The sequence below is a fragment of the Oncorhynchus gorbuscha genome, linkage group LG24 (assembly GCF_021184085.1).
Source record: "Oncorhynchus gorbuscha isolate QuinsamMale2020 ecotype Even-year linkage group LG24, OgorEven_v1.0, whole genome shotgun sequence".
Classification (NCBI taxonomy): Eukaryota; Metazoa; Chordata; class Actinopteri; order Salmoniformes; family Salmonidae; genus Oncorhynchus; species Oncorhynchus gorbuscha.
In genome coordinates this window covers 59942099-59969551 of record NC_060196.1, presented here as the reverse complement: position 1 = coordinate 59969551, position 27453 = coordinate 59942099, and positions in this window count along the sequence as shown.

Sequence of the window (27453 nt, the reverse complement as noted above, 5' to 3'; positions counted from 1 at the left end):
GAATAATATTGACTCAACAATGGGACTAAACTCTGATCTGATAGGAATAATATTGACTCAACAATGGGACTAAACTCTGATCTGATAGGAATAATATTGACTCAACAATGGGACTAAACCATGCTCTTATAAACTCTGATCTGATAGGAATAATATTGACTCAACAATGGGACTAAACCATGCTCTTATAAACTCTGATCTGATAGGAATAATGATGACTCAACAATGGGACTAAACCATGCTCTTATAAACTCTGATCTGATAGGAATAATATTGACTCAACAATGGGACTAAACCATGCTCTTATAAACTCTGATCTGATAGGAATAATGATGACTCAACAATGGGACTAAACTCTGATCTGATAGGAATAATGATGACTCAACAATGGGACTAAACCATGCTCTGACAGATGTGTTAAAGAAGTCAATGGAACTCGACCAAAACAATAGAAGTGCTATGGAAACACGTGGGGGATAGGTGGGTATTTTAACAAAGCAAAATTGAGGTAAACACTACCGAAGTTCTGTCAACACATTGACTGTAGTAGTTGTTAAGGGAAAACACTCGATCATTGCTACTCATCTTTTCGAGATGCCTACAAGGCCCTCCCCCACCCCCCCTTCGTCAAATCAGATCACGACTCCATTTTCCTCCTCCCTTCCTACCCTCTGTAGTGCCTTGCGGTCAGAGGCCGAGCAATTGCTGTACCAGGCAGTGATGTTGCAGCTGTAGGACCTTTTGAGGATCTCAGGACCCATGCCAAATCTTTTTAGTTTCCTGAGGGGGTATAGGCTTTGTCGCGCCCTCTTAACGACTGACTTGGTGTGTTTGGACCATTCTAGTTTGTTGTTGATGTGGACACCAAGGAACTTGAAGCTCTCAAACTGCATCAATACAGCCCCGTCAATGAGAATGGGGGCGTGCTCCCTGTTCCTTTTCCTATAGTCTACAATCATCTCCTTTGTCTTGGTTATGTTGATGGATAGGTTGTTATTCTGGCACCACCCGGCCAGGTCTCTGACCTCCTCCCTATAGACTGTCTCGTCGTTGTCGGTGATCAGGCCTAACACTGTTGTGTCATCTGCAAACGTAATGATGGTGTTGGAGTCGTGCCTGGCCATGCAGTCTTGGGTGAACAGGGAGTACAGGAGGGGACTGAGCACGCACCCCTGGGGATCTCTAGAGTTGAGGATCAGCGTGGCAGATGTGTTGCACCCTACCCTCACCACCTGGGGGTGGCCCATCAGGAAGTCCAGGATCCAGTTGCAGAGGGAGGTGTTTAGTCCCAGGATCCTTAGCTTAGTGATGAGCTTTGGGGGTACTACAGTTGTATAATGCTGAGTTATAGTCAATGAATAGCATTCTCACAGTTGGGACTATAATGATGTTACAAATAACTTGACATACATTTTCACAATGACAATTGTAGCTCTAAGCCCTTGGTTGTGACTATCTACTAAGCTAACATATGGAATTGTTTTAAGATGGTCATAAAATAGATCATTTAGCTATTTGTTTTAGAATTGTATGTCCAGGAGGGGATGTATTTTTTATGGGAGTATCTAGAAATTGACAATTGATATATGCCAGGTAATGTTTTGGTCCTAAATGGTACCAAGAACGAGCATATATTATCATATTATCATATGAACTTTGTCTAAGATGGCAAACTGAAGGATAATTTATAGCTAATTGCTGTCTGACTATAGGATACTCCTTTTTTCTGGTAAAAGGTTCTTTGTATAATGTTCCTAAGATCTGTTATTTGTCATGTGAGTTTAGATGGCTGTGTCTTTGCTATAAAGGTTCTCAGTTGTCATTATGTAAGCACTCTCGGAGTATTCCTTTATAGACACTGAATTGATCTGAGAGTCAAACAGGGCTATGGTGTGAAGCTCCTATAATTAAAGATGGACTTTGTGATAACTGACTTGTGTGTGATAACTCTGACTTGTGTGTGGTTTGCTCTCTCATGACTTGGTAATACAGGAAAATTCCACGACAGTATGCGTGCATAAATTATTTTTCTATGTGTGTCTGTATGTGGGGTCTGTGATACTATTTCACATAGCCAGCTACATCGCGTTCCTCCAGGCTAAAGTACTAACGCAGGCGTTTTCTGAGTTGTCAGCCCAGGAGGAGGGGGTGGTTCAATTGGGGCTAGGGCACCACGGGGCACGGTCACCCCTGTAGAACCACCGAGGCTAATTTAGCAGCCTGAACTCTAAATTGATTAAATATATATTTTGTGTCACCCATCTACACACAACTACTCCATAAAGAGAAAGTGAAAACATGTTATAAAAATCTAATAAAGAATTTATATCTAATTTACATAAGTATTCACACCCCTGAGTCAATACATGTTATAAAGGTTCTCAGTTGCCAACATGCAACAATGCATGATAGAATACATGTTAGAATCACCTTTGGCAGCGATTACAGCTGTCAGTCATTCTGGGTAAGTCTCTAAGAGCTTGTCAATATTGCCCAAAATTATTTTTCAAAATTCTTCAAGCCATGTCAAGTTGGTTGTTGATCATTACTAGTCAGCCATTTTCAAGCCTTGCCATAGATTTTCAAGCAGATTTAAGTCAAACCTTTAACTCGGCCACTCAGGAACATTTACTGTCTTCTTCGTAAGCAACTGCAGTGTAGATTGAGTCCTGTGTTTTAGGTTGTTGTCCACTTTGACATGATGGGGTATTGTGTGTAGGCCAATGAAAGAAAATCTAAATTTAATATTTTGTTTTTTAACTCAGGCTGTAACACAACAAAATGTGTCAAAAGTCAAGGGGTGTGAATCCTTTCTGAAGGCCCTGTACAGCACTATCAAAAGTCTTCCATCTATCTGACAACATAACTCCCATGTTGACTCCACAGAACCTGCGCCGTAAGCAGCATATACATAAGCCACTCACACACTCACTAGATGATTTATTATTTTTTTAAAGGGCCAATTGGAGCCAAGGTGAGAGGAGAGGATGGTGGTAGCTAGCTGTCACCATGGTAACAGGGTCAGGAAGAGGTTAATGGGTTAGGAGCTGAGGACGCTAGCACGGTTAGCGGAGCTGCTAAATTAGCCTCGGTGGTTCTACAGGGGTGACCGTGCCCCGTGGTGCCCTGGCCCCAATTGAACCCCCCCCCTCCTGTGCTGACACCTCAGAAAACGCCTGCGTTAGTACTTTAGCCTGGAGGAACGCAATGTAGCAGACCACACATACAGACACACATAGAAAAATAATTTATGCACGCATACTGTCGTGGAATTTTCCTGTATTACCAAGTCATGAGAGAGCAAAGTCAGAGTTATCACACACAAGTCAGAATTATATCACAAAGTCCATCTTTAATTATAGGAGCTTCACCATAGCCCTGTTTGACTCTCAGATCAATTCAGTGTCTATAAATGAATACTCCGAGAGTGCTTACATAATGACAACTGAGAACCTTTATAGCAAAGACACAGCCATCTAAACACAACAAAATGTAGAATAACTCAAGGGGTGTGAATCCTTTCTGAAGACACTATATTTCCTGTTAAATGTTTCTCTGTAGGCCCAGTCACTGTATATTTTCATTTGGCCGTCCTGCTGACATCTAGACTGTGTCCTGTTGACATCTAGACTGTGTCCTGTTGACATCTAGACTGTGTCCTGTTGACATCTAGACTGTGTCCTGCTGATATCTAGACTGTGTCCTGTTGATATCTAGACTGTGTCCTGCTGATATCTAGACTGTGTCCTGTTGATATCTAGACTGTGTCCTGTTGACATCTAGACTGTGTCCTGCTGATATCTAGACTGTGTCCTGTTGATATCTAGACTGTGTCCTGTTGACATCTAGACTGTGTCCTGCTGATATCTAGACTGTGTCCTGTTGACATCTAGACTGTGTCCTGCTGATATCTAGACTGTGTCCTGCTGACATCTAGACTGTGTCCTGTTGATGTCTAGACTGTGTCCTGCTGACATCTAGACTGTGTCATGCTGAGATCTAGACTGTGTCCTACTGATATCTAGACTGTGTCCTACTTATATCTAGACTCTGTCCTGCTGATATCTAGACTGTGTCCTGTTGATATCTAGACTGTGTCCTACTGATATCTAGACTGTGTCCTGCTGATATCTAGACTGTGTCCTGCTGATATCTAGACTGTGTCCTGTAGATATCTAGACTGTGTCCTGTTGATATCTAGACTGTGTCCTGTTGATATCTAGACTGTGTCCTGTTGATATCTAGACTGTGTCCTACTGATATCTAGACTGTGTCCTGTTGATATCTAGACTGTGTCCTACTGATATCTAGACTGTGTCCTACTGATATCTAGACTGTGTCCTGCTGACATCTAGACTGTGTCCTGTTGACATCTAGACTGTGTCCTACTGATATCTAGACTGTGTCCTACTGATATCTAGACTGTGTCCTGCTGATATCTAGACTGTGTCCTGTTGACATCTAGACTGTGTCCTGCTGATATATAGACTGTGTCCTGTTGATATCTAGACTGTGTCCTGTTGACATCTAGACTGTGTCCTACTGATATCTAGACTGTGTCCTGCTGACATCTAGACTGTGTCCTGCTGACATCTAGACTGTGTCCTGCTGACATCTAGACTGTGTCCTGCTGACATCTAGACTGTGTCCTGTTGATATCTAGACTGTGTCCTGCTGATATCTAGACTGTGTCCTGCTGATATCTAGACTGTGTCCTGCTGATATCTAGATTGTGTCCTGCTGATATCTAGACTGTGTCCTGCTGACATCTAGACTGTGTCCTGTTGACATCTAGACTGTGTCCTGTTGATATCTAGACTGTGTCCTGTTGATATCTAGACTGTGTCCTGCTAACATCTAGACTGTGTCCTGCTGACATCTAGACTGTGTCCTGATGACATCTAGACTGTGTCCTGTTGACATCTAGACTGTGTCCTGTTGACATCTAGACTATGTCCTGCTGACATCTAGACTGTGTCCTGCTGATATCTAGACTGTGTCCTGTTGATATCTAGACTGTGTCCTGTTGATATCTAGACTGTGTCCTGTTGATATCTAGACTGTGTCCTGTTGATATCTAGACTGTGTCCTGTTGACATCTAGACTGTGTCCTGCTGATATCTAGACTGTGTCCTGTTGATATCTAGACTGTGTCCTGTTGACATCTAGACTGTGTCCTGCTGATATCTAGACTGTGTCCTGTTGATATCTAGACTGTGTCCTGTTGACATCTAGACTGTGTCCTGCTGATATCTAGACTGTGTCCTGTTGATATCTAGACTGTGTCCTGTTGACATCTAGACTGTGTCCTGCTGATATCTAGACTGTGTCCTGTTGACATCTAGACTGTGTCCTGCTGATATCTAGACTGTGTCCTGCTGACATCTAGACTGTGTCCTGCTGACATCTAGACTGTGTCCTGTTGACATCTAGACTGTGTCCTGTTGATATCTAGACTGTGTCCTGCTGACATCTAGACTGTGTCCTGTTGATATCTAGACTGTGTCCTGTTGACATCTAGACTGTGTCCTGTTGACATCTAGACTGTGTCCTGTTGATATCTAGACTGTGTCCTGCTGACATCTAGACTGTGTCCTGTTGATATCTAGACTGTGTCCTGTTGATATCTAGACTGTGTCCTGCTGATATCTAGACTGTGTCCTGCTGATATCTAGACTGTGTCCTGCTGACATCTAGACTGTGTCCTGTTGACATCTAGACTGTGTCCTACTGATATCTAGACTGTGTCCTGCTGATATCTAGACTGTGTCCTGCTGATATCTAGACTGTGTCCTGCTGATATCTAGACTGTGTCCTGTTGATATCTAGACTGTGTCCTACTGATATCTAGACTGTGTCCTACTGATATCTAGACTGTGTCCTGCTGACATCTAGACTGTGTCCTGTTGACATCTAGACTGTGTCCTACTGATATCTAGACTGTGTCCTACTGATATCTAGACTGTATCCTGCTGATATCTAGACTGTGTCCTGTTGACATCTAGACTGTGTCCTGCTGATATATAGACTGTGTCCTGATGACATCTAGACTGTGTCCTGTTGACATCTAGACTGTGTCCTGTTGACATCTAGACTATGTCCTGCTGACATCTAGACTGTGTCCTGCTGATATCTAGACTGTGTCCTGTTGATATCTAGACTGTGTCCTGTTGATATCTAGACTGTGTCCTGTTGATATCTAGACTGTGTCCTGCTGATATCTAGACTGTGTCCTGTTGATATCTAGACTGTGTCCTGTTGATATCTAGACTGTGTCCTGTTGATATCTAGACTGTGTCCTGCTGATATCTAGACTGTGTCCTGTTGATATCTAGACTGTGTCCTGTTGACATCTAGACTGTGTCCTGCTGATATCTAGACTGTGTCCTGTTGACATCTAGACTGTGTCCTGCTGATATCTAGACTGTGTCCTGCTGACATCTAGACTGTGTCCTGCTGACATCTAGACTGTGTCCTGTTGACATCTAGACTGTGTCCTGTTGATATCTAGACTGTGTCCTGCTGACATCTAGACTGTGTCCTGTTGATATCTAGACTGTGTCCTGTTGACATCTAGACTGTGTCCTGTTGACATCTAGACTGTGTCCTGTTGATATCTAGACTGTGTCCTGCTGACATCTAGACTGTGTCCTGTTGATATCTAGACTGTGTCCTGTTGATATCTAGACTGTGTCCTGCTGATATCTAGACTGTGTCCTGCTGATATCTAGACTGTGTCCTGCTGACATCTAGACTGTGTCCTGTTGACATCTAGACTGTGTCCTACTGATATCTAGACTGTGTCCTGCTGATATCTAGACTGTGTCCTGCTGATATCTAGACTGTGTCCTGCTGATATCTAGACTGTGTCCTGTTGATATCTAGACTGTGTCCTACTGATATCTAGACTGTGTCCTACTGATATCTAGACTGTGTCCTGCTGACATCTAGACTGTGTCCTGTTGACATCTAGACTGTGTCCTACTGATATCTAGACTGTGTCCTACTGATATCTAGACTGTATCCTGCTGATATCTAGACTGTGTCCTGTTGACATCTAGACTGTGTCCTGCTGATATATAGACTGTGTCCTGTTGATATCTAGACTGTGTCCTGTTGACATCTAGACTGTGTCCTACTGATATCTAGACTGTGTCCAGCTGACATCTAGACTGTGTCCTGCTGACATCTAGACTGTGTCCTGCTGACATCTAGACTGTGTCCTGCTGACATCTAGACTGTGTCCTGTTGATATCTAGACTGTGTCCTGTTGATATCTAGACTGTGTCCTGCTGATATCTAGACTGTGTCCTGTTGATATCTAGACTGTGTCCTGTTGATATCTAGACTGTGTCCTGCTGATATCTAGACTGTGTCCTGCTGATATCTAGTCTGTGTCCTGCTGACATCTAGACTGTGTCCTGCTGATATCTAGACTGTGTCCTGTGGACATCTAGACTGTGTCCTGTTGACATCTAGACTGTGTCCTGTTGACATCTAGACTGTGTCCTGTTGATATCTAGACTGTGTCCTGTTGATATCTAGACTGTGTCCTGTTGACATCTAGACGGTGTCCTGCTGATATCTAGACTGTGTCCTGTTGATATCTAGACTGTGTCCTGTTGACATCTAGACTGTGTCCTGCTGATATCTAGACTGTGTCCTGTTGATATCTAGACTGTGTCCTGTTGATATCTAGACTGTGTCCTGTTGACATCTAGACTGTGTCCTGCTGATATCTAGACTGTGTCCTGTTGATATCTAGACTGTGTCCTGTTGACATCTAGACTGTGTCCTGCTGATATCTAGACTGTGTCCTGTTGACATCTAGACTGTGTCCTGCTGATATCTAGACTGTGTCCTGCTGACATCTATACTGTGTCCTGCTGACATCTAGACTGTGTCCTGTTGACATCTAGACTGTGTCCTGTTGATATCTAGACTGTGTCCTGCTGACATCTAGACTGTGTCCTGTTGATATCTAGACTGTGTCCTGTTGACATCTAGACTGTGTCCTGTTGACATCTAGACTGTGTCCTGTTGATATCTAGACTGTGTCCTGTTGATATCTAGACTGTGTCCTGTTGATATCTAGACTGTGTCCTGCTGATATCTAGACTGTGTCCTGCTGACATCTAGACTGTGTCCTGTTGATATCTAGTCTGTGTCCTGCTGACATCTAGACTGTGTCCTGCTGACATCTAGACTGTGTCCTGCTGACATCTATGTGTCCTGCTGACATCTAGACTGTGTCCTGTTGATATCTAGACTGTGTCCTGTTGATATCTAGACTGTGTCCTGCTGATATCTAGACTGTGTCCTGTTGATATCTAGACTGTGTCCTGTTGATATCTAGACTGTGTCCTGCTGATATCTAGACTGTGTCCTGCTGATATCTAGTCTGTGTCCTGCTGACATCTAGACTGTGTCCTGCTGATATCTAGACTGTGTCCTGTGGACATCTAGACTGTGTCCTGACATCTAGACTAGACTGTGTCCTGTTGACATCTAGACTGTGTCCTGTTGACATCTAGACTGTGTCCTGTTGATATCTAGACTGTGTCCTGTTGATATCTAGACTGTGTCCTGTTGACATCTAGACTGTGTCCTGCTGATATCTAGACTGTGTCCTGTTGATATCTAGACTGTGTCCTGTGACATCTAGACTGTGTCCTGCTGATATCTAGACTGTGTCCTGTTGATATCTAGACTGTGTCCTGTTGATATCTAGACTGTGTCCTGTTGACATCTAGACTGTGTCCTGCTGATATCTAGACTGTGTCCTGTTGATATCTAGACTGTGTCCTGTTGACATCTAGACTGTGTCCTGCTGATATCTAGACTGTGTCCTGTTGACATCTAGACTGTGTCCTGCTGATATCTAGACTGTGTCCTGCTGACATCTATACTGTGTCCTGCTGACATCTAGACTGTGTCCTGTTGACATCTAGACTGTGTCCTGTTGATATCTAGACTGTGTCCTGCTGACATCTAGACTGTGTCCTGTTGATATCTAGACTGTGTCCTGTTGACATCTAGACTGTGTCCTGTTGACATCTAGACTGTGTCCTGTTGATATCTAGACTGTGTCCTGTTGATATCTAGACTGTGTCCTGTTGATATCTAGACTGTGTCCTGCTGATATCTAGACTGTGTCCTGCTGACATCTAGACTGTGTCCTGTTGATATCTAGTCTGTGTCCTGCTGACATCTAGACTGTGTCCTGCTGACATCTAGACTGTGTCCTGCTGACATCTAGACTGTGTCCTGTTGACATCTAGACTGTGTCCTGCTGATATCTAGACTGTGTCCTGCTGATATCTAGACTGTGTCCTGCTGATATCTAGACTGTGTCCTGCTGATATCTAGACTGTGTCCTGCTGATATCTAGACTGTGTCCTGCTGATATCTAGACTGTGTCCTGCTGATATCTAGACTGTGTCCTGCTGACATCTAGACTGTGTCCTGCTGATATCTAGACTGTGTCCTGTTGATATCTAGACTGTGTCCTGCTAACATCTAGACTGTGTCCTGCTGACATCTAGACTGTGTCCTGCTGACATCTAGACTGTGTCCTGTTGACATCTAGACTGTGTCCTGTTGACATCTAGACTGTGTCCTGTTGACATCTAGACTATGTCCTGCTGACATCTAGACTGTGTCCTGCTGATATCTAGACTGTGTCCTGTTGATATCTAGACTGTGTCCTGTTGATATCTAGACTGTGTCCTGTTGATATCTAGACTGTGTCCTGTTGATATCTAGACTGTGTCCTGTTGACATCTAGACTGTGTCCTGCTGATATCTAGACTGTGTCCTGTTGATATCTAGACTGTGTCCTGTTGACATCTAGACTGTGTCCTGTTGACATCTAGACTATGTCCTGCTGATATCTAGACTGTGTCCTGTTGATATCTAGACTGTGTCCTGTTGACATCTAGACTGTGTCCTGTTGATATCTAGACTGTGTCCTGTTGACATCTAGACTGTGTCCTGTTGATATCTAGACTGTGTCCTGTTGACATCTAGACTGTGTCCTGCTGATATCTAGACTGTGTCCTGTTGACATCTAGACTGTGTCCTGCTGATATCTAGACTGTGTCCTGCTGACATCTAGACTGTGTCCTGCTGACATCTAGACTGTGTCCTGTTGACATCTAGACTGTGTCCTGTTGATATCTAGACTGTGTCCTGCTGACATCTAGACTGTGTCCTGTTGATATCTAGACTGTGTCCTGTTGACATCTAGACTGTGTCCTGTTGACATCTAGACTGTGTCCTGTTGATATCTAGACTGTGTCCTGTTGATATATAGACTGTGTCCTGCTGATATCTAGACTGTGTCCTGCTGACATCTAGACTGTGTCCTGTTGATATCTAGACTGTGTCCTGCTGATATCTAGACTGTGTCCTGCTGACATCTAGACTGTGTCCTGTTGATATCTAGACTGTGTCCTGTTGATATCTAGACTGTGTCCTGCTGATATCTAGACTGTGTCCTGCTGACATCTAGACTGTGTCCTGTTGATATCTAGACTGTGTCCTGCTGATATCTAGACTGTGTCCTGCTGACATCTAGACTGTGTCCTGTTGATATCTAGACTGTGTCCTGTTGATATCTAGACTGTGTCCTGTTGATATCTAGACTGTGTCCTGCTGATATCTAGACTGTGTCCTGCTGACATCTAGACTGTGTCCTGTTGATATCTAGACTGTGTCCTGCTGATATCTAGACTGTGTCCTGCTGATATCTAGACTGTGTCCTGCTGATATCTAGACTGTGTCCTGCTGATATCTAGACTGTGTCCTGCTGACATCTAGACTGTGTCCTGTTGACATCTAGACTGTGTCCTACTGATATCTAGACTGTGTCCTGCTGATATCTAGACTGTGTCCTGCTGATATCTAGACTGTGTCCTGCTGATATCTAGACTGTGTCCTGTTGATATCTAGACTGTGTCCTACTGATATCTAGACTGTGTCCTACTGATATCTAGACTGTGTCCTGCTGATATCTAGACTGTGTCCTGCTGATATCTAGACTGTGTCCTGCTGATATCTAGACTGTGTCCTGTTGATATCTAGACTGTGTCCTGTTGATATCTAGACTGTGTCCTGTTGATATCTAGACTGTGTCCTGTTGATATCTAGACTGTGTCCTACTGATATCTAGACTGTGTCCTACTGATATCTAGACTGTGTCCTGCTGACATCTAGACTGTGTCCTGTTGACATCTAGACTGTGTCCTGTTGACATCTAGACTATGTCCTGCTGACATCTAGACTGTGTCCTGCTGATATCTAGACTGTGTCCTGTTGATATCTAGACTGTGTCCTGTTGATATCTAGACTGTGTCCTGTTGATATCTAGACTGTGTCCTGTTGATATCTAGACTGTGTCCTGTTGACATCTAGACTGTGTCCTGCTGATATCTAGACTGTGTCCTGTTGATATCTAGACTGTGTCCTGTTGACATCTAGACTATGTCCTGCTGATATCTAGACTGTGTCCTGTTGATATCTAGACTGTGTCCTGCTGATATCTAGACTGTGTCCTGTTGATATCTAGACTGTGTCCTGTTGACATCTAGACTGTGTCCTGCTGATATCTAGACTGTGTCCTGTTGACATCTAGACTGTGTCCTGCTGATATCTAGACTGTGTCCTGCTGACATCTAGACTGTGTCCTGCTGACATCTAGACTGTGTCCTGTTGACATCTAGACTGTGTCCTGTTGATATCTAGACTGTGTCCTGCTGACATCTAGACTGTGTCCTGTTGATATCTAGACTGTGTCCTGTTGACATCTAGACTGTGTCCTGTTGACATCTAGACTGTGTCCTGTTGATATCTAGACTGTGTCCTGTTGATATCTAGACTGTGTCCTGCTGATATCTAGACTGTGTCCTGCTGACATCTAGACTGTGTCCTGCTGACATCTAGACTGTGTCCTGTTGACATCTAGACTGTGTCCTGTTGACATCTAGACTATGTCCTGCTGACATCTAGACTGTGTCCTGTTGATATCTAGACTGTGTCCTGTTGATATCTAGACTGTGTCCTGTTGATATCTAGACTGTGTCCTGTTGATATCTAGACTGTGTCCTGTTGACATCTAGACTGTGTCCTGCTGATATCTAGACTGTGTCCTGTTGATATCTAGACTGTGTCCTGTTGACATCTAGACTATGTCCTGCTGATATCTAGACTGTGTCCTGTTGATATCTAGACTGTGTCCTGTTGATATCTAGACTGTGTCCTGCTGATATCTAGACTGTGTCCTGCTGACATCTAGACTGTGTCCTGTTGATATCTAGACTGTGTCCTGCTGATATCTAGACTGTGTCCTGCTGACATCTAGACTGTGTCCTGTTGATATCTAGACTGTGTCCTGTTGATATCTAGACTGTGTCCTGCTGACATCTAGACTGTGTCCTGTTGATATCTAGACTATGTCCTGCTGACATCTAGACTGTGTCCTGCTGATATCTAGACTGTGTCCTGTTGATATCTAGACTGTGTCCTGTTGATATCTAGACTGTGTCCTGTTGATATCTAGACTGTGTCCTGTTGATATCTAGACTGTGTCCTGTTGACATCTAGACTGTGTCCTGCTGATATCTAGACTGTGTCCTGCTGACATCTAGACTGTGTCCTGTTGACATCTAGACTGTGTCCTGCTGACATCTAGACTGTGTCCTGCTGATATCTAGACTGTGTCCTGCTGATATCTAGACTGTGTCCTGCTGACATCTAGACTGTGTCCTGTTGACATCTAGACTGTGTCCTGTTGATATCTAGACTGTGTCCTGCTGACATCTAGACTGTGTCCTGTTGATATCTAGACTGTGTCCTGTTGACATCTAGACTGTGTCCTGTTGACATCTAGACTGTGTCCTGTTGACATCTAGACTGTGTCCTGTTGATATCTAGACTGTGTCCTGCTGATATCTAGACTGTGTCCTGCTGACATCTAGACTGTGTCCTGCTGACATCTAGACTGTGTCCTGTTGACATCTAGACTGTGTCCTGTTGACATCTAGACTGTGTCCTGTTGATATCTAGACTGTGTCCTGTTGATATCTAGACTGTGTCCTGTTGATATCTAGACTGTGTCCTGTTGATATCTAGACTGTGTCCTACTGATATCTAGACTGTGTCCTGTTGACTATCTAGACTGTGTCCTGTTGATATCTAGACTGTGTCCTGTTGATCTATCTAGACTGTGTCCTGCTGATATCTAGACTGTGTCCTGTTGATATCTAGACTGTGTCCTGTTGATATCTAGACTGTGTCCTGTTGATATCTAGACTGTGTCCTGTGATATCTAGACTGTGTCCTGTTGATATCTAGACTGTGTCCTGCTGATATCTAGACTGTGTCCTGCTGATATCTAGACTGTGTCCTGCTGATATCTAGACTGTGTGTGTCCTGCTGATATCTAGACTGTGTCCTGCTGACATCTAGACTGTGTCCTGTTGATATCTAGACTGTGTCCTGTTGATATCTAGACTGTGTCCTGTTGATATCTAGACTGTGTCCTGCTGATATCTAGACTGTGTCCTGCTGACATCTAGACTGTGTCCTGTTGATATCTAGACTGTGTCCTGCTGATATCTAGACTGTGTCCTGCTGATATCTAGACTGTGTCCTGCTGATATCTAGACTGTGTCCTGCTGATATCTAGACTGTGTCCTGCTGACATCTAGACTGTGTCCTGTTGATATCTAGACTGTGTCCTGTTGATATCTAGACTGTGTCCTGTTGATATCTAGACTGTGTCCTGCTGATATCTAGACTGTGTCCTGTTGACATCTAGACTGTGTCCTGTTGACATCTAGACTGTGTCCTGTTGACATCTAGACTGTGTCCTGTTGATATCTAGACTGTGTCCTGCTGATATCTAGACTGTGTCCTGTTGACATCTAGACTGTGTCCTGCTGACATCTAGACTGTGTCCTGCTGATATCTAGACTGTGTCCTGCTGATATCTAGACTGTGTCCTGCTGATATCTAGACTGTGTCCTGCTGATATCTAGACTGTGTCCTGCTGATATCTAGACTGTGTCCTGCTGATATCTAGACTGTGTCCTGCTGACATCTAGACTGTGTCCTGCTGACATCTAGACTGTGTCCTGTTGACATCTAGACTGTGTCCTGTTGACATCTAGACTGTGTCCTGCTGATATCTAGACTGTGTCCTGCTGATATCTAGACTGTGTCCTGCTGACATCTAGACTGTGTCCTGTTGACATCTAGACTGTGTCCTACTGATATCTAGACTGTGTCCTGCTGATATCTAGACTGTGTCCTGCTGATATCTAGACTGTGTCCTGCTGTTATCTAGACTGTGTCCTGTTGATATCTAGACTGTGTCCTACTGATATCTAGACTGTGTCCTACTGATATCTAGACTGTGTCCTGCTGATATCTAGACGGTGTCCTGCTGATATCTAGACTGTGTCCTGCTGATATCTAGACTGTGTCCTGTTGATATCTAGACTGTGTCCTGTTGATATCTAGACTGTGTCCTGTTGATATCTAGACTGTGTCCTGTTGATATCTAGACTGTGTCCTACTGATATCTAGACTGTGTCCTGCTGATATCTAGACTGTGTCCTACTGATATCTAGACTGTGTCCTGCTGATATCTAGACTGTGTCCTGCTGATATCTAGACTGTGTCCTGTTGACATCTAGACTGTGTCCTGTTGATATCTAGACTGTGTCCTGTTGACATCTAGACTGTGTCCTGCTGATATATAGACTGTGTCCTGCTGATATATAGACTGTGTCCTGTTGATATCTAGACTGTGTCCTGTTGACATCTAGACTGTGTCCTGTTGACATCTAGACTGTGTCCTGTTGATATCTAGACTGTGTCCTGTTGACATCTAGACTGTGTCCTGCTGATATCTAGACTGTGTCCTGTTGACATCTAGACTGTGTCCTGCTGATATATAGACTGTGTCCTGCTGATATCTAGACTGTGTCCTGTTGACATCTAGACTGTGTCCTGTTGACATCTAGACTGTGTCCTGTTGACATCTAGACTGTGTCCTGTTGATATCTAGACTGTGTCCTGTTGACATCTAGACTGTGTCCTACTGATATCTAGACTGTGTCCAGCTGATATATAGACTGTGTCCTGTTGATATCTAGACTGTGTCCTGTTGACATCTAGACTGTGTCCTGTTGACATCTAGACTGTGTCCTGTTGACATCTAGACTGTGTCCTGTTGATATCTAGACTGTGTCCTGTTGATATCTAGACTGTGTCCTGCTGACATCTAGACTGTGTCCTGCTGATATCTAGACTGTGTCCTGTTGATATCTAGACTGTGTCCTGCTGATATCTAGACTGTGTCCTGACTTGACATCTAGACTGTGTCCTGTTGACATCTAGACTGTGTCCTGTTGATATCTAGACTGTGTCCTGCTGACATCTAGACTGTGTCCTGCTGATATCTAGACTGTGTCCTGTTGATATCTAGACTGTGTCCTGTTGATATCTAGACTGTGTCCTGTTGATATCTAGACTGTGTCCTGTTGATATCTAGACTGTGTCCTGTTGATATCTAGACTGTGTCCTGCTGACATCTAGACTGTGTCCTGCTGATATCTAGACTGTGTCCTGTTGATATCTAGACTGTGTCCTGTTGACATCTAGACTGTGTCCTGCTGACATCTAGACTGTGTCCTGTTGATATCTAGACTGTGTCCTGCTGACATCTAGACTGTGTCCTGCTGATATCTAGACTGTGTCCTGCTTGATATCTAGACTGTGTCCTGTTGACATCTAGACTGTGTCCTGTTGATATCTAGACTGTGTCCTGTTGACATCTAGACTGTGTCCTGCTGATATCTAGACTGTGTCCTGCTGATATCTAGACTGTGTCCTGTTGATATCTAGACTGTGTCCTGTTGACATCTAGACTGTGTCCTGCTGACATCTAGACTGTGTCCTGTTGACATCTAGACTGTGTCCTGTTGACATCTAGACTGTGTCTGTTGACATCTAGACTGTGTCCTGCTGACATCTAGACTGTGTCCTGCTGACATCTAGACTGTGTCCTGCTGATATCTAGACTGTGTCCTGCTGATATCTAGACTGTGTCCTGCTGACATCTAGACTGTGTCCTGCCTTGACAGTCTGTGACTCTAGACTGTGTCCTGCTGACATCTAGACTGTGTCCTGCTGACATCTAGACTGTGTCCTGTCCTGTGACATCTAGACTGTGTCCTGCTGATCTAGACTGTGTCCTGTTGACATCTAGACTGTGTCCTGCTGACATCTAGACTGTGTCCTGCTGACATCTAGACTGTGTCCTGCTGACATCTAGACTGTGTCCTGCTGATATCTAGACTGTGTCCTGCTGAACATCTAGACTGTGTCCTGCTGACATCTAGACTGTGTCCTGCTGACATCTAGACTGTGTCCTGCTGACATCTAGACTGTGTCCTGCTAACATCTAGACTGTGTCCTGCTATCTAGACTGTGTCCTGCTAACATCTAGACTGTGTCCTGCTGACATCTAGACTGTGTCCTGCTGACATCTAGACTGTGTCCTGCTGACATCTAGACTGTGTCCTGCTGACATCTAGACTGTGTCCTGACTGTGACATCTAGACTGTGTCCTGCTGACATCTAGACTGTGTCCTGCTGATATCTAGACTGTGTCCTGTTGATATCTAGACTGTGTCCTGTTGATATCTAGACTGTGTCCTGTTGATATCTAGACTGTGTCCTGTTGACATCTAGACTGTGTCCTGCTGATATCTAGACTGTGTCCTGCTGATATCTAGACTGTGTCCTGTTGACATCTAGACTGTGTCCTGCTGATATCTAGACTGTGTCCTGCTGATATCTAGACTGTGTCCTGTTGACATCTAGACTGTGTCCTGTTGACATCTAGACTGTGTCCTGCTGACATCTAGACTGTGTCCTGTTGATATCTAGACTGTGTCCTGCTGATATCTAGACTGTGTCCTGCTGATATCTAGACTGTGTCCTGCTGACATCTAGACTGTGTCCTGCTGACATCTAGACTGTGTCCTGCTGATATCTAGACTGTGTCCTGTTGATCTAGACTGTGTCCTGCTGACATCTAGACTGTGTCCTGCTGACATCTAGACTGTGTCCTGCTGATATCTAGACTGTGTCCTGCTGATATCTAGACTGTGTCCTGCTGATATCTAGACTGTGTCCTGCTGACATCTAGACTGTGTCCTGTTGACATCTAGACTGTGTCCTGCTGACATCTAGACTGTGTCCTGCTGACATCTAGACTGTGTCCTGCTGACATCTAGACTGTGTCCTGCTAGACTATCTAGACTGTGTCCTGTTGATATCTAGACTGTGTCCTGCTGATATCTAGACTGTGTCCTGTTGATATCTAGACTGTGTCCTGTTGATATGTGTCTTTGACATCTAGACTGTGTCCTGCTGATATCTAGACTGTGTCCTGTTGATCTAGACTGTGTCCTGCTGACATCTAGACTGTGTCCTGCTGATATCTAGACTGTGTCCTGTTGATATCTAGACTGTGTCCTGCTGATATCTAGACTGTGTCCTGTTGATCTAGACTGTGTCCTGTTGACATCTAGACTCTAGTGTCCTGCTGATATCTAGACTGTGTCCTGCTGACATCTAGACTGTGTCCTGCTGACATCTAGACTGTGTCTGCTAACATCTAGACTGTGTCCTGCTGACATCTAGACTGTGTCCTGCTGACATCTAGACTGTGTCCTGTTGACTCTAACATCTAGACTGTGTCCTGCTGACATCTAGACTGTGTCCTGTTGAACATCTAGACTGTGTCCTGTGACATCTAGACTGTGTCCTGTTGACATCTAGACTGTGTCCTGCTTGACTGTGTCCTGCTAATCTAGACTGTGTCCTGTTGACATCTAGACTGTGTCCTGCTGACATCTAGACTGTGTCCTGCTGACATCTAGACTGTGTCCTGCTGACATCTAGACTGTGTCCTGCTGACATCTAGACTGTGTCCTGCTCATCTAGACTGTGTTCTGCTGATATCTAGACTGTGTCCTGTTGATATCTAGACTGTGTCCTGTTCAGATAACATCTAGACTGTGTCCTGTTGACATCTAGACTGTGTCCTGCTGACATCTAGACTGTGTCCTAACATCTAGACTGTGTTCTGCTATCTAGACTGTGTCCTGCTGACATCTAGACTGTGTCCTGCTGACATCTAGACTGTGTCCTGCTGACATCTAGACTGTGTCCTGTTGATATCTAGACTGTGTCCTGTTGACATCTAGACTGTGTCCTGCTGACATCTAGACTGTGTCCTGCTGACATCTAGACTGTGTCCTGCTAACATCTAGACTGTGTCCTGCTGACATCTAGACTGTGTCCTGCTGACATCTAGACTGTGTGTCCTGTTGACATCTAGACTGTGTCCTGCTGACATCTAGACTGTGTCCTGCTAACATCTAGACTGTGTCCTGCTGACATCTAGACTGTGTCCTGCTGACATCTAGACTGTGTCCTGCTGACATCTAGACTGTGTCCTGTTGACATCTAGACTGTGTCCTGCTGATATCTAGACTGTGTCCTGCTGATATCTAGACTGTGTCCTGTTGATATCTAGACTGTGTCCTGCTGACATCTAGACTGTGTCCTGCTGACATCTAGACTGTGTCCTGCTGACATCTAGACTGTGTCCTGCTGACATCTAGACTGTGTCCTGCTGACATCTAGACTGTGTCCTGCTGATATCTAGACTGTGTCCTGCTGATATCTAGACTGTGTCCTGTTGAGCTATCTAGACTGTGTCCTGACTGTGACAACATCTAGACTGTGTCCTGCTAACATCTAGACTGTGTTCCTGCTTGACATCTAGACTGTGTCCTGCTGACATCTAGACTGTGTCCTGCTGACATCTAGACTGTGTCCTGCTGACTCTAGACTGTGTCCTGCTGACATCTAGACTGTGTCCTGCTGACATCTAGACTGTGTCCTGCTGACATCTAGACTGTGTCCTGTTGACATCTAGACTGTGTCCTGTTGACATCTAGACTGTGTCCTGTTGACATCATCTAGACTGTGTCCTGTTGATATCTAGACTGTGTCCTGCTGACATCTAGACTGTGTCCTGCTGACATCTAGACTGTGTCCTGCTGACATCTAGACTGTGTCCTGCTGACATCTAGACTGTGTCCTGCTGACATCTAGACTGTGTCCTGCTGACATCTAGACTGTGTCCTGCTGACATCTAGACTGTGTCCTGTTGATATCTAGACTGTGTCCTGTTGATATCTAGACTGTGTCCTGCTGTTGACATCTAGACTGTGTCCTGTTGATATCTAGACTGTGTCCTGCTGACATCTAGACTGTGTCCTGTTGATATCTAGACTGTGTCCTGTTGACATCTAGACTGTGTCCTGCTGACATCTAGACTGTGTCCTGCTGACATCTAGACTGTGTCCTGCTGACATCTAGACTGTGTCCTGCTGATATCTAGACTGTGTCCTGCTGACATCTAGACTGTGTCCTGCTGACATCTAGACTGTGTCCTGCTGATCTAGACTGTGTCCTGCTCTAGACTGTGTCCTGCTGACATCTAGACTGTGTCCTGCTAACATCTAGACTGTGTCCTGCTAGACTGTGTCCTGTTGATCTAGACTGTGTCCTGCTGACATCTAGACTGTGTCCTGCTAACATCTAGACTGTGTCCTGCTGATATCTAGACTGTGTCCTGCTGACATCTAGACTGTGTCCTGCTGACATCTAGACTGTGTCCTGACTGACATCTAGACTGTGTCCTGCTGACATCTAGACTGTGTCCTGCTGAACATCTAGACTGTGTCCTGCTAGACATCTAGACTGTGTCCTGCTTGACATCTAGACTGTGTCCTGCTGACATCTAGACTGTGTCCTGCTGACATCTAGACTGTGTTCAGCTGACATCTAGACTGTGTCCTGCTGACATCTAGACTGTGTCTGTTGACATCTAGACTGTGTCCTGCTGTGTCATCTAGACTGTGTTCTGCTGACTATCTAGACTGTGTCCTGCTGATCTAGACTGTGTCCTGCTAACATCTAGACTGTGTCCTGCTAACATCTAGACATCTCTAGACTGTGTTCCTGTAACATCTGACTGTGTCCTGCTAACATCTAGACTGTGTCCTGCTGACATCTAGACTGTGTCCTGCTGACATCTAGACTGTGTCCTGCTGACAACATCTAGACTGTGTCCTGCTGACATCTAGACTGTGTCCTGCTGATCTAGACTGTGTCCTGCTAACATCTAGACTGTGTCCTGCTAACATCTAGACTGTGTCCTGCTGACATCTAGACTGTGTCTGTGTCCTGCTGAATCTAGACTGTGTCCTGCTAACATCTAGACTGTGTCCTGCTAACATCTAGACTGTGTCCTGTTGACATCTAGACTGTGTCCTGCATCTAGACTGTGTCCTGCTGACATCTAGACTGTGTTCTGCTGACATCTAGACTGTGTCCTGCTGATATCTAGACTGTGTCCTGCTGATATCTAGACTGTGTCCTGCTGACATCTAGACTGTGTCCTGTTGATATCTAGACTGTGTCCTGCTGATATCTGTTGATATCTAGACTGTGTCCTGTTGATATCTAGACTGTGTCCTGCTGACATCTAGACTGTGTCCTGACTGTGTCCTGCTATCTAGACTGTGTCCTGTTGACTGATCTAGACTGTGTCCTGCTGACATCTAGACTGTGTCCTGCTGACATCTAGACTGTGTCCTGCTGACATCTAGACTGTGTCCTGCTGACATCTAGACTGTGTCCTGCTGACATCTAGACTGTGTCCTGCTGATATCTAGACTGTGTCCTGCTGATATCTAGACTGTGTCCTGTTGACATCTAGACTGTGTCCTGCTGATATCTAGACTGTGTCCTGTTGATATCTAGACTGTGTCCTGTTGATATCTAGACTGTGTCCTGTTGATATCTAGACTGTGTCCTGTTGAGACTGTGTCCTGTTGATCTAGACTGTGTCCTGTTGATATCTAGACTGTGTCCTGTTGATATCTAGACTGTGTCCTGCTGATATCTAGACTGTGTCCTGCTGACATCTAGACTGTGTCCTGTTGACATCTAGACTGTGTCCTGTTGACATCTAGACTGTGTCCTGCTGATATCTAGACTGTGTCCTGCTGACATCTAGACTGTGTCCTGTTGATATCTATCTAGACTGTGTCCTGACTGTGATATCTAGACTGTGTCCTGTTGATATCTAGACTGTGTCCTGCTGACATCTAGACTGTGTCCTGCTGACATCTAGACTGTGTCCTGCTGATATCTAGACTGTGTCCTGTTGACATCTAGACTGTGTCCTGTTGACATCTAGACTGTGTCCTGCTGATATCTAGACTGTGTCCTGCTGACATCTAGACTGTGTCCTGCTGATATCTAGACTGTGTCCTGCTGATATCTAGTCTGTGTCCTGCTGACATCTAGACTGTGTCCTGTTGACATCTAGACTGTGTCCTGCTGACATCTAGACTGTGTCCTGCTGACATCTAGACTGTGTCCTGCTGACATCTAGACTGTGTCCTGCTGACATCTAGACTGTGTCCTGCTGACATCTAGACTGTGTCCTGCTGACATCTAGACTGTGTCCTGCTGACATCTAGACTGTGTCCTGCTGACATCTAGACTGTGTCCTGCTGACATCTAGACTGTGTCCTGCTGACATCTAGACTGTGTCCTGCTGACATCTAGACTGTGTCCTGCTGATATCTAGACTGTGTCCTGTTGACATCTAGACTGTGTCCTGCTGACTGTGTCCTGCTGATCTAGACTGTGTCCTGCTGACATCTAGACTGTGTCCTGCTGACATCTAGACTGTGTCCTGTGACATCTAGACTGTGTCCTGCTGACATCTAGACTGTGTCTAGACTGCTGCTGACATCTAGACTGTGTCCTGCTGACATCTAGACTGTGTCCTGCTGACATCTAGACTGTGTCCTGCTGACATCTAGACTGTGTCCTGCTGATATCTAGACTGTGTCCTGCTGATCTAGACTGTGTCCTGCTGACATCTAGACTGTGTCCTGCTGAACATCTAGACTGTGTCTGCTGACATCTAGACTGTGTCCTGCTGACATCTAGACTGTGTCCTGCTGACATCTAGACTGTGTCCTGCTGACATCTAGTGTGTCCTGCTAACATCTAGACTGTGTCCTGCTGACATCTAGACTGTGTCCTGCTGACATCTAGACTGTGTCCTGCTGACATCTAGACTGTGTCCTGCTGACATCTAGACTGTGTCCTGCTAACATCTAGACTGTGTCCTGCTAACATCTAGACTGTGTCCTGCTGACATCTAGACTGTGTCCTGCTGATCTAGACTGTGTCCTGCTGACATCTAGACTGTGTCCTGCTGACATCTAGACTGTGTCTGCTTGACATCTAGTGTCCTGCTGACATCTAGACTGTGTCCTGCTGACATCTAGACTGTGTCCTGCTGATATCTAGACTGTGTCCTGCTGATATCTAGACTGTGTCCTGTTGACATCTAGACTGTGTCCTGTTGATATCTAGACTGTGTCTGTGTCTAGACTGTGTCCTGTTGATATCTAGACTGTGTCCTGCTGATATCTAGACTGTGTCCTGCTGACATCTAGACTGTGTCCTGCTGACATCTAGACTGTGTCTGCTGACATCTAGACTGTGTCCTGCTGACATCTAGACTGTGTCCTGCTGACATCTAGACTGTGTCCTGCTGACATCTAGACTGTGTCCTGCTGATATCTAGACTGTGTCCTGCTGACATCTAGACTGTGTCCTGCTGACATCTAGACTGTGTCCTGCTGACATCTAGACTGTGTCCTGCTGACATCTAGACTGTGTCCTGCTAACATCTAGACTGTGTCCTGCTAACATCTAGACTGTGTCCTGCTAACATCTAGACTGTGTCCTGCTAACATCTAGACTGTGTCCTGCTAACATCTAGACTGTGTTCTGCTAACATCTAGACTGTGTTCTGCTAACATCTAGACTGTGTTCTGCTAACATCTAGACTGTGTTCTGCTAACATCTAGACTGTGTTCTGCTAACATCTAGACTGTGTCCTGCTGACATCTAGACTGTGTCCTGCTAACATCTAGACTGTGTTCTGCTAACATCTAGACTGTGTCCTGCTGACATCTAGACTGTGTCCTGCTAACATCTAGACTGTGTTCATCATCTAGACTGTGTTCAGCTAACATCTAGACTGTGTTCTGCTAACATCTAGACTGTGTTCAGCTAACATCTAGACTGTGTCCTGCTGATATCTAGACTGTGTCCTGCTGACATCTAGACTGTGTCCTGCTGACATCTAGACTGTGTCCTGTTGACATCTAGTCTGTGTCCTGCTGACATCTAGACTGTGTCCTGTTGACATCTAGACTGTGTCCTGCTAACATCTAGACTGTGTCCTGCTAACATCTAGACTGTGTCCTGCTAACATCTAGACTGTGTTCTGCTAACATCTAGACTGTGTTCTGCTAACATCTAGACTGTGTTCTGCTAACATCTAGACTGTGTTCTGCTAACATCTAGACTGTGTTCTGCTAACATCTAGACTGTGTTCTGCTAACATCTAGACTGTGTTCAGCTAACATCTAGACTGTGTTCTGCTAACATCTAGACTGTGTTCTGCTAACATCTAGACTGTGTCCTGCTAACATCTAGACTGTGTCCTGCTAACATCTAGACTGTGTCCTGCTAACATCTAGACTGTGTTCTGCTACATCTAGACTGTGTTCAGCTAACATCTAGACTGTGTTCAGCCTACATCTAGACTGTGTTCAGCTAACATCTAGACTGTGTTCAGCTAACATCTAGACTGTGTCCTGCTAACATCTAGACTGTGTTCAGCCTACATCTAGACTGTGTTCAGCTAACATCTAGACTGTGTTCAGCCTACATCTAGACTGTGTTCAGCTAACATCTAGACTGTGTCCTGCTAACATCTAGACTGTGTTCAGCCTACATCTAGACTGTGTTCAGCCTACATCTAGACTGTGTTCAGCCTACATCTAGACTGTGTTCAGCCTACATCTAGACTGTGTTCAGCTAACATCTAGACTGTGTCCTGCTAACATCTAGACTGTGTTCTGCTAACATCTAGACTGTGTCCTGCTGACATCTAGACTGTGTCCTGCTAACATCTAGACTGTGTTCAGCTAACATCTAGACTGTGTTCAGCTAACATCTAGACTGTGTTCTGCTAACATCTAGACTGTGTTCTGCTAACATCTAGACTGTGTCCTGCTGATATCTAGACTGTGTTCAGCTAACATCTAGACTGTGTCCTGCTGATATCTAGACTGTGTCCTGTTGACATCTAGTCTGTGTTCAGCTAACATCTAGACTGTGTCCTGCTAACATCTAGACTGTGTCCTGCTAACATCTAGACTGTGTTCAGCTAACATCTAGACTGTGTTCTGCTACATCTAGACTGTGTTCAGCTAACATCTAGACTGTGTTCAGCCTACATCTAGACTGTGTTCAGCTAACATCTAGACTGTGTTCAGCTAACATCTAGACTGTGTCCTGCTAACATCTAGACTGTGTTCAGCCTACATCTAGACTGTGTTCAGCTAACATCTAGACTGTGTTCAGCCTACATCTAGACTGTGTTCAGCTAACATCTAGACTGTGTCCTGCTAACATCTAGACTGTGTTCAGCCTACATCTAGACTGTGTTCAGCCTACATCTAGACTGTGTTCAGCCTACATCTAGACTGTGTTCAGCCTACATCTAGACTGTGTTCAGCTAACATCTAGACTGTGTCCTGCTAACATCTAGACTGTGTTCTGCTAACATCTAGACTGTGTCCTGCTGACATCTAGACTGTGTCCTGCTGACATCTAGACTGTGTTCAACATCTAGACTAACATCTAGACTGTGTTCAGCTAACATCTAGACTGTGTTCTGCTAACATCTAGACTGTGTTCAGCTAACATCTAGACTGTGTCCTGCTGATATCTAGACTGTGTTCAGCTAACATCTAGACTGTGTCCTGCTGATATCTAGACTGTGTCCTGTTGACATCTAGTCTGTGTCCTGCTGACATCTAGACTGTGTCCTGTTGACATCTAGACTGTGTCCTGCTAACATCTAGACTGTGTCCTGCTAACATCTAGACTGTGTCCTGCTAACATCTAGACTGTGTCCTGCTAACATCTAGACTGTGTTCTGCTAACATCTAGACTGTGTTCTGCTAACATCTAGACTGTGTTCTGCTAACATCTAGACTGTGTTCAGCTAACATCTAGACTGTGTTCTGCTAACATCTAGACTGTGTTCAGCTAACATCTAGACTGTGTTCTGCTAACATCTAGACTGTGTTCAGCTAACATCTAGACTGTGTTCAGCTAACATCTAGACTGTGTTCTGCTAACATCTAGACTGTGTTCAGCTAACATCTAGACTGTGTCCTGCTAACATCTAGACTGTGTTCTGCTAACATCTAGACTGTGTTCAGCTAACATCTAGACTGTGTTCTGCTACATCTAGACTGTGTTCAGCTAACATCTAGACTGTGTTCAGCCTACATCTAGACTGTGTTCAGCTAACATCTAGACTGTGTTCAGCTAACATCTAGACTGTGTCCTGCTAACATCTAGACTGTGTTCAGCCTACATCTAGACTGTGTTCAGCCTACATCTAGACTGTGTTCAGCTAACATCTAGACTGTGTTCAGCCTACATCTAGACTGTGTTCAGCTAACATCTAGACTGTGTCCTGCTAACATCTAGACTGTGTTCAGCCTACATCTAGACTGTGTTCAGCCTACATCTAGACTGTGTTCAGCTAACATCTAGACTGTGTTCAGCCTACATCTAGACTGTGTTCAGCCTACATCTAGACTGTGTTCAGCCTACATCTAGACTGTGTCCTGCTAACATCTAGACTGTGTTCAGCTGATATCTAGACTGTGTCCTGCTGACATCTAGACTGTGTTCAGCTGACATCTAGACTGTGTTCTGCTAACATCTAGACGGTGTTCTGCTAACATCTAGACTGTGTTCAGCTAACATCTAGACTGTGTTCAGCTAACATCTAGACTGTGTTCAGCTAACATCTAGACTGTGTTCAGCTAACATCTAGACTGTGTTCAGCTAACATCTAGACTGTGTTCAGCTAACATCTAGACTGTGTTCTGCTAACATCTAGACTGTGTCCTGCTGACATCTAGACTGTGTTCTGCTAACATCTAGACTGTGTTCAGCTAACATCTAGACTGTGTTCAGCTAACATCTAGACTGTGTTCAGCTAACATCTAGACTGTGTTCAGCTAACATCTAGACTGTGTTCAGCCTACATCTAGACTGTGTTCAGCCTACATCTAGACTGTGTTCAGCCTACATCTAGACTGTGTTCAGCTAACATCTAGACTGTGTTCAGCTAACATCTAGACTGTGTCCTGCTAACATCTAGACTGTGTTCTGCTAACATCTAGACTGTGTCCTGCTGACATCTAGACTGTGTCCTGCTAACATCTAGACTGTGTTCTGCTAACATCTAGACTGTGTTCTGCTAACATCTAGACTGTGTTCTGCTAACATCTAGACTGTGTTCAGCTAACATCTAGACTGTGTCCTGCTGATATCTAGACTGTGTTCAGCTAACATCTAGACTGTGTCCTGCTGATATCTAGACTGTGTCCTGTTGACATCTAGTCTGTGTCCTGCTGACATCTAGACTGTGTCCTGTTGACATCTAGACTGTGTCCTGCTAACATCTAGACTGTGTCCTGCTAACATCTAGACTGTGTCCTGCTAACATCTAGACTGTGTCCTGCTAACATCTAGACTGTGTTCTGTCTAGACTGTGTTCTGCTAACATCTAGACTGTGTTCTGCTAACATCTAGACTGTGTTCATCTAGACTGTGTTCTGCTAACATCTAGACTGTGTTCAGCTAACATCTAGACTGTGTTCTGCTAACATCTAGACTGTGTTCAGCTAACATCTAGACTGTGTTCAGCTAACATCTAGACTGTGTTCTGCTAACATCTAGACTGTGTTCAGCTAACATCTAGACTGTGTCCTGCTAACATCTAGACTGTGTCCTGCTAACATCTAGACTGTGTTCAGCTAACATCTAGACTGTGTTCTGCTACATCTAGACTGTGTTCAGCTAACATCTAGACTGTGTTCAGCCTACATCTAGACTGTGTTCAGCTAACATCTAGACTGTGTTCAGCTAACATCTAGACTGTGTCCTGCTAACATCTAGACTGTGTTCAGCCTACATCTAGACTGTGTTCAGCCTACATCTAGACTGTGTTCAGCTAACATCTAGACTGTGTTCAGCCTACATCTAGACTGTGTTCAGCTAACATCTAGACTGTGTCCTGCTAACATCTAGACTGTGTTCAGCCTACATCTAGACTGTGTTCAGCCTACATCTAGACTGTGTTCAGCTAACATCTAGACTGTGTTCAGCCTA